Source organism: Pan troglodytes, chromosome 14, assembly GCF_028858775.2.
Source record: "Pan troglodytes isolate AG18354 chromosome 14, NHGRI_mPanTro3-v2.0_pri, whole genome shotgun sequence".
Taxonomy (NCBI): Eukaryota; Metazoa; Chordata; class Mammalia; order Primates; family Hominidae; genus Pan; species Pan troglodytes.
In genome coordinates, this window is record NC_072412.2 from 59662784 (window position 1) to 59671570 (window position 8787).

Sequence of the window (8787 nt, forward strand, 5' to 3'; positions counted from 1 at the left end):
TCTTGGGTTGTTTAAAAAATAGGCTTCTTTCAGATAGCTTATTTAAATATAAATTAAATAAATCCTATTACTTGAAAGCTGAAAGAAAAATCTGCCTAAAAAGTCAGGGGAAAATCATTCCAGGAAATATATACTCTAAATCAATATTATAAATTTCTTTTCAAAAAAGTAGTAATTGTATTTTGTATGTATGTATATGCCTTTTTGTATTCAAAAAGTGTGAAAAATCAGCAGGATTTTGCAATCTTAAAAGAGTAAATAGATTGAAAATTGTAATAACACATGTAGAGAATGAATCACTTCTTGCTCATAGTGGGAATGTCAACTCAACATCTGGAGCACACAGCAGTGATGAGTTTTTAAAATAAAACGCAAGTTTGCATTATAATTTTTTTTTTTTTTTTTTGAGACGGAGTCTTGCTCTGTCACCCAGCCTAGAGTGCAATGGCGCAATCTCGTTTCACTGCGAACTCCGCCTCCTGGGTTTAAGTGATTCTCCTGCCTCAGCCTCCCAAGTAGCTGGGATTACAGATGCCTGCCCCCACACCTGGCTAATTTTTTGTATTTTTAGTAGAGACGGGGTTTCACCATGTTGGCCAGGCTGGTCTTGAACACCTGACCTCCCAAAGTGCTAGGATTACAGGCGTGAACCACTGCGCCTGGCTGCATTATAATTTTTAAACATAAAAAGAGAAATTATAGGTTCATTGTTATTTAGTATAGCCCTGTTTTCTTCCTTTAAAGACTTCCAGGACTTATTTAAAATCTGAACTTATACTCTTATCACCTCTGAGGAATCACAGGGCAGAAATGATGATTCTAATTTACACCTATAGCAAGATGAATACAGACACAATTGAAATAGCTCATTCAAACTCAGACAGAATCATTGCCTGAAGCTTTTTGGCCATTCCTAATTTCTAGTCCCAACTGTAGTCACATCATGTTGTTTTATGAAGCTATTGCATAGTGAATACAAAATCTCTGTTAATATATGCAAATTAGAGCAGAACTGCAATTATATCAATAAACCTAATGAACTCAGGTGAAAGTATTTAATATGACTTTCATTACTTCAAATATTGCAACTTACTATTTACAAGTGTGGTAGCAGTTGATGATGGTTAAAAAAAAATCTCCCCGGTAAAAATACTTCTCTTTACACATTTACATATTTTAAAGTAGTTGGTGTAAGATCTCTATTAGATTAGGAGAGTCTATTTTTCAATTAGTATTCTGTCTCCTATATAAAATAGCTTGCAGTCTCTCCCTTTCAATTCTGTCCTTTAAAAAAAATCAAATCTGGAAGCTTTCAATACTACCAGCATCTGTGAGCCTTACCTAGTCCATTTTAGCAAACTCACTATGATGTTATAGCCGATGGAAAAACTTTAGTCATGAACTCTGATAACCAGCCCACTAAATTAACTATGTAGGAAGCAGGCAGAGATGTTCCCTCTCGACTCTCTTTTCAGGTATGTGACAAGAGGAAAGAATGAACTTTTCCCTATTATAGATACTGAGTGTGGTCAAGAGACTATCAAGGACCTACCACGTGGTCCACAAACTTGCTGTAGTGATGCCGGGATGCAAGAGAGGTTGCTTGTCTTTGTTCTACTTTCAGCTGATCTGGAGTCACAAAGGCTGGGTTCGCTCTGGGGAAGCGTCTCACAGGGAGATGGCGGGCTACCAAGAGGTGCAACCAGTTACCATTTAATTTTGAGGGGAAGTTATATATCATTTAGTGGGAACTGATAACTCTAAAACTCACCTACTTTTTAAAAAAATATTGAGATTGGATTCAAGTGATCTTTGTGATTTTGCATGAATATCAGACCTTCATTGATTTGTAAAATTGCATATTACAACTGAACCTTTTGCGTAGATTGTGTTCAATATACTTTATGTTAGAATATGCTGAGTTGCTAAGTTTTGTAAAAGAATGTTTATAAATGGACATTTTCATAAAATGATGTTTTTGCCTTCAATGACATTTCTTATACTATCAAACAGATTGTTTACATTATGGCTTGTTGTTAACAACAAAAAACACATTGTGCTGTAAAGAAGGAAACATTGCAACACTCAGTCATAGGCATTCCCATAATCCTCCTACGACAATATAATTGCTGTTTAGTTAATAAGCCTAAGTACCAGTGATGAATGTAAGTTTATGTATGGCATATTGATGATAATATCTGAGTAGCATAAGCTGCCAAATGAGAGGCAACAAAAAAGAAATATTGCAGTCCAAATTGCATTCCAAATAACTATTTTTCTCACTGTGCAATCAAAATTGTATAGTGTACAGTTATTTCCATAAACACCCATTGGTGCTGTAGAATGAAAATAATAACTTCATGTGATTCACAGCAGATGCTGATAACATAAACCTACACACCTGTGATGAATAGGATTTAGTAATTTCTCCATGATTAAGGAAATTGCTTACTGTTCTGCAATTGCAATGGGTTGTTTATCTTTTCTATTAGACTTGTAATTAATCATCAAGGCATGAATTGCTTGATGCCAGGTAGATTTAACATTCTGGGTTGTATGTTAGAATTAGACACAGAATATGTTGTACCATAAATGAAACACGTGAGATGCTCTCCAATATTTCTTTGTTTGCCAGCAACATATAGGGTAAATGAGATCTAGTGAAAGGGAGAGTATAAATCAGCAGTGCAAAATGAGTCTTTCTTAGTTCAAGCTAAATGGTAGACTGTCCTTTTTTACACTTGTAAAGTTTTAATAGATCTATTTTGCTATTGTTAGCGAAAGGAGAAAATGGGTTTCTGCTAATTTAAGCGGGCAAAGTACGCACACTTTAAAGGGTAACAAGATAATAAAGTAAATAAAACATTGTCACAGTCTGCATAAGGACAGCATGAAGCGGCAGTAATTCAGGAGTCCACTAAGCAAGCTAAAGCTCTTAGCTCACTCCAGTAAAACGTTCTAAACAGAGTCTTTATGCAGCCGAAAATGCATATAAAGGACCCTCTGCCTCCTGGTAATATCAAGAGAAAACAGAGGCCGTCAGAAACATTAAAGTCGTCGTATTGTTGGCAGTGTACTGCCATGAATAAGAATGAAGACACACCTTAAAACTGTAATGTATAGGACAAAGCTCTCTTTTCCTACAATCGTTTTTCATAAAATTATTTTATACATTTACCTCAGTATTATACTCTCACTATGTATAGTTTCCTGGAGTGGCTTGTTTTGCTTTCATCAATATTTTAATAATTTACATGGGTGAGGCCTCTTTTCAGGAAGTTTTTAAAGACTAACAGTGAGTTTGATCCCTCAGAGCTTTGTATTGAACTGTTTATTGATGAAAGAAATCACTGGAAGGTAAAAGAAAACTGACCTGTTCTGTCAGATAGCAGTAAGTAATTTAGAAATCTGAAATAGTAATAAAAATATGAAAAGCATGTGGGGAATAAAAATTCTCATATTTTACAACCATTTTATATATGACTATACTAAGCTTTCAGTTCAGTCGAAAAAATTGAATCTGTTGACAATGTGATCAAGACTAGTTGTGATACTCTAGAAATATCTGAAATAAAACGGTTTTCATAAAATAGGCAAGATTCTTGATTTTTCAGGGAAATGATTAAATTGTAATGATTCTATTTTGAAACTATGGCAAACTGCAATTCACAGGCTGAGTGCAGCCATTGCCTGTTTTTGTAAATAAAGTTTTATTGCAACACAGCCATGCCCATTTGTTAATTTACTGTCAGTGTGTACTTGGGAGTTACAGTAATGGCAGAGTTCAGTAGTTGTGACAGTTTGCCTACAAAGTCAAAAATATTTATGATCTGGTCCTTTAAAGAAAAATGTTTGCCAACCTCTAGATCAAATTATTTAAATTTTACTTTTTGGTAGTCACTTAAATTGTGGGAAATGGCAACAAACTCAGATACATGTGACTCCCCAGATGAACAAAGCAAGTTCTGTAAACTTTGGTGAACTGTTGATATAAGACTTCTTCAAGGACTAGATTTGCCTTTGTAAAATTATAGAAACTATTTTTGTTATCATTATCTTGATCTAAATGACAGTTCAGAATTTCGCTTTGTTCTTTCTAACCCACACAAACTCCAATGGGAAGTGTTTATTTAAAATGCGAATTGAGGAGCCTTATTATTTAAAAAATCCTCAGTCAGTTCCTTTTCATAGTCTAAAATGTTGAGTTGCAATTTTTAAGCAGTTTTTCCATAGAGCAGACTTGTTTACAATTGACTAGCCCTAGGATAGTATTAAATTATTCCAACAATGCACACCTTTGGGGCTAGTAAAAAACCTACTTGGAAAAAAAAAAAAAACACACACAACAAAAACAAGCAAGGGCATATAAAAGTAGCTTTTTCTCCTGGAAGTTTCTTCAAGTATATAAGGGGCATGGGCATAGGTAAAATAGAATTAAGGGAGAAAGAACAGATAAAGATAGAAGATTCAAATACACATAAATAATAACTATGTTCATACTTTTTGTTATAAATGTTTCTCTGCTGCACATGGACATCAGGTATTATGAACATCTGAAAAGGAAATTCAATCAAAAAATATCAGGCAATCACAATGTATGCTAGCCTATATATGCATTGTATTAAATATTTAGGAAACAGGAAACAAACATGTTTTGGAGAATTTGTGATGCCCGAGTGTTCTCTTAAAACTCAGAGCCATTTAACATCTATTTTTTACAGACAATGAAAAGCAGAGGTTATGATGACTTTCTAAAGGAACAGCCCACAATGCATATTTGAAATGCCATACCAGCTGCTTAAATTTTGATATTCTGGAGGTATGTGTGACTACCTCTCATTTAATAAATTGTTTTCTTTCTCATTGTTTTCTTTTCTAAAAAGAATCAAAAGTTAAACTTGCTCATGTGTCCCCCTGCCTCCTCGGTTCTACTTGCCCCTGCCGTGTACAGTACGTGTCTTGCTCACCCACTCTTCAATTATCGGCCTAACTTTGAAATTATATCAGTGACAATAGAGGAAAAAAATCTAAATTGTGTTTTAAAACTAAATAATGAGGCAGTTTACTCAATAGGGATATTCAGGATACTTTTGTTTTCCTCTCCAGATAATATTTGTAATCTCTACTGGCTTTTGTTGGCATAGAATTTTCTATAATCTTTCTGGTTCAATATTTGAGGATTCTGAAAATGTATTGTATTTTCTTGTAACAAATAAGCATTTTTAAAGGTCTGGGGCTTCTGCTCAGAGTCTGTATATAGCAAGTAGCAGATGGAATTTTCACTCTGATAACTGTGAAGAACTGCTCTTCACGTATAAAAATAACAGTGCAGCTGAGATATCTCTTTCCAGATAGGCTTCAGCCATGTCTAGAAGTATAATACCCACAACTACCTATCTCTAACATAACCTGTTGTTAGAACTTCCAACCAATGTGCCATATAAAATGCAGGAAGTGGGCATTCTGTTTTATTAGTATGGAAGCATACGAATGATAGATTATATCCTCTGGATGATTATTTATTTGTGCATTCATTCAAGTACAAAATAAAATATAACAATGTATTCTTCTCTTTCCAACAGAATTTCATTGACAAAGAATCCAGAGAAATGCAGAAAAGCTATACTGAAAATAACATTTATGTTTCTGGCTGCAAAAATATGTACTATTTCAAAGTGAATAATGAATTGTATCTGAGGCACTTAGATGTGATTCCTACCCTTTGGAATGTCTATTTTAGAGTTTGCTGATGGTAAAGGACAGCAATATGGAAGAGTGTTCAGAAGCATGGACTCTGGAGATAAAATTGTAGAAAAGTTTTAATAATATAATGTAAATACTTAGTATAGTGCTTGGCACATAATAATCAAAAATTACATGCTATGATAATAATTCTTCTTATTATAATAATTATTGTTATTACCACCACTCCTAATTTTACTACCAATAGCACGATGAGTTTAATTTGGTAGGGAACATATTAGAGGCAAAATATTCTTTTTCTCCAACTTTGTTGTCATATTTGCACTTGGGAATTTTCCATGGATCTGTTTTGTATATTGTCCCAACTAATGTCATCTGACCCAACATACCGAATGATAGCTTGTCCCTGACTTTTATAGTTATAAACTAGATTCTTTTGTTTGAGATTAGTAGGATTAGAGCACTATATTTCAGGAAATGTAGAGAAGTGAGTATAGAAGTTAATATTAATTTAACTGATTCTTTTCCTACTCATACATATAATTACCTTTGTTGGAAGAGACATTAGAGCCACCACCCATAGTTACCCCTCAAGAAAGGAGGTTCAAATTATGCACACTTAGTTGTTCCAAGTCTAGTTTAGTGTAGCAGATAAGAATTTCACACCATAAACTAAAATGTGAAAATAATATGACTTCGTAGTTTAGTTTATGTTTTAAAGCCCTAATAGGATAATAGATTTTATTCTGTTGAGGTTCCCAATTTTCAAAGAGTCATGTCTAATTTTCAGAGTTGTTATATATATAGTGCCAAGTCATTGTTGGAGGCAGGGAACGCTTGAATCATCTGTTCACTCAGGCACTGGCCAATGCCATAATTATCCAGTTGTGTTCTATTAAGTCAACAATACCAATTCTCTTTCCAAGTTTTCCCTGGTCTTCTCTGCATGGCTTCACAGGAATTGGAACAGTCTCCAGTCATTCTGTGCAATGCTCTAGGACTACCAAATGATTTATTTGGGTGTTTGAGATATAAAAGCTAGTACGTGTTGTTTTTATTTTTTGGTTTTCAACCTATTGCATACTTCTCTCCTCGAGAATTCTGAAACTTTTTCTTTCTTTCTTTTTAATGTGTGAAAGAAGAAGACAGAAAATACCTGGTAAATAAGAGGAAAAATAAGTTAATATTTACAATATTGCCCTTACACAGGAGTTAATGGACAATAGCCCCCACCCCCATTCCTCGACCCTCCCCTTATCTGTCTAATGGGCTGAGGGTTTGAAGATCCACACCGCAAAAATGGTAATATGTGGAAAAGTTGCCTTTATGAGAAAGCTCCTCTGTATTCACTGGGATATAACCATGGCACCGTGCTCATGCTTTTCTCCATGGTTATGCAAAGCCTCCTATTATGCACAAGCTCTAAAAAAAATATGCAGAAAGGGATCCAAATATCCAAGATTCAGAAGGTAGCATTGTCATTGGTGGCATTAGGCACCACTTATTTTGTGAGGGATTTTTGATTTGTTTGGTTTGGTCTAGCAAACAAGAAGAGTTGAGAATATGAAAAGCAGGTCCCTTTTATTGCTTAATAACATGTTTGCCTAAAAATCTGAAGTCATTGTATAGACAGGCTGTGAAGGGGAATTCAGCATAAGATGGAAACTTCCTGGACTTCTCTTAAGTGGACCAGTTTATAAGGTAGCCTGGTATAAAGCTAAATTTATAGGTACATTTCAATGCTAATCACTTTGAATCATCCTTAAATGGTTGTATTAAGTCTCAGGGTGGAAAGTTATTTATTTTGATACAGGGTCTCACTCTGTCACCCAGGCTGGAGTGCAGTGGTGCTATCATGGCTCACTGCAGCCTTGACCTCCCAGGCTCAACTAGTCCTCCCACCTCAGCATCTGGAGTAGCTGGGACTACCGGTATACACCAACACACCCAGATAACTTTTGTATTTTTTGCAGAGATGGGTTTTCACCACGTTGCCCAAGCTGGTATTGAACTCCTGGGCTCAAGCAATCTGCCCTCCTCTGCCTCCCACAGTGCTGGTGTTACAGGTGTGAGCCACCACGCCAGCCTGGGTGGAACACTTTCAATAAACATTCTAATGCTATCAGATATCTGAAAGGTTTTTGAAGTAGATAGCTGCAGGAATATGGGGAGGAACTTAGAAGGCTGTGAATCTTCTGTTTGATCCCTCTCACCTTCAAGTTTACTTTTAATAAGAGATGTCATTATCTGACATGCGGAAGACATGGGCCTAATATCTGTCCACCCTTCCATACACATATATCAGATAAACCTGCAGATACCATACCACTATTTCCCATAGGTCAGATCGTGCATTCCTGTCATGTATCAAACTCCCAAGCTCTGTTCTTTTCCAACTTGGAGTCATAACATTCGAACGCTGGCATTCACCTTCCTATGTCCGAAAACACCTCATCATCAGGGTAGACATATTTCATTAGCTGAATTTCCACTTGCCAAGTCTCATTCCTCAATTGTATCCTACAATATAGGTCACTTAGGTATATTGGACTGTTCAACAGGTGTTTGGCAGAGTTCTAAGTAGAAGCCTTGAAATATTTGTGCAGAATACTCTTTACTATTTTTTAAATCGCTAATCAAGTAAAAGCAGTATGTATTTTAAATACCCATATTGCTTAGCTCTTCATCTCTTTCCCAATGTTTACTCATCTTTCCTCTCTACCTCTCTTTTTTGAAATATTTCAGAAAAGAGAGGTTTAATAAGATATGAAGTGGGAATGCTTAAAGAAGTGCATCCCCATCCGAGGCTATGATGCTTGCTCTTCTTCAGAGTGTTCTAAAGAGTTTTGCATCATTAGACTTGTTCTATGTGCTATGCCATTAGAGCAATACCTTACATACCTCACAGTAGTTCTGTGTATTTCCTGCTGTAACTTTATGTGGCAAAATGAGAAGTGGAATTTCTTTCTTTTATAAACAGCTCAACTTGCTTCAGATTCCTTGAAAAAGTTAAGCAAACTACTTATAGGAACTTTATAGAGTAGTTGCCTTTTGTTGAAATAAATTCAGCAACTAAAATTAATG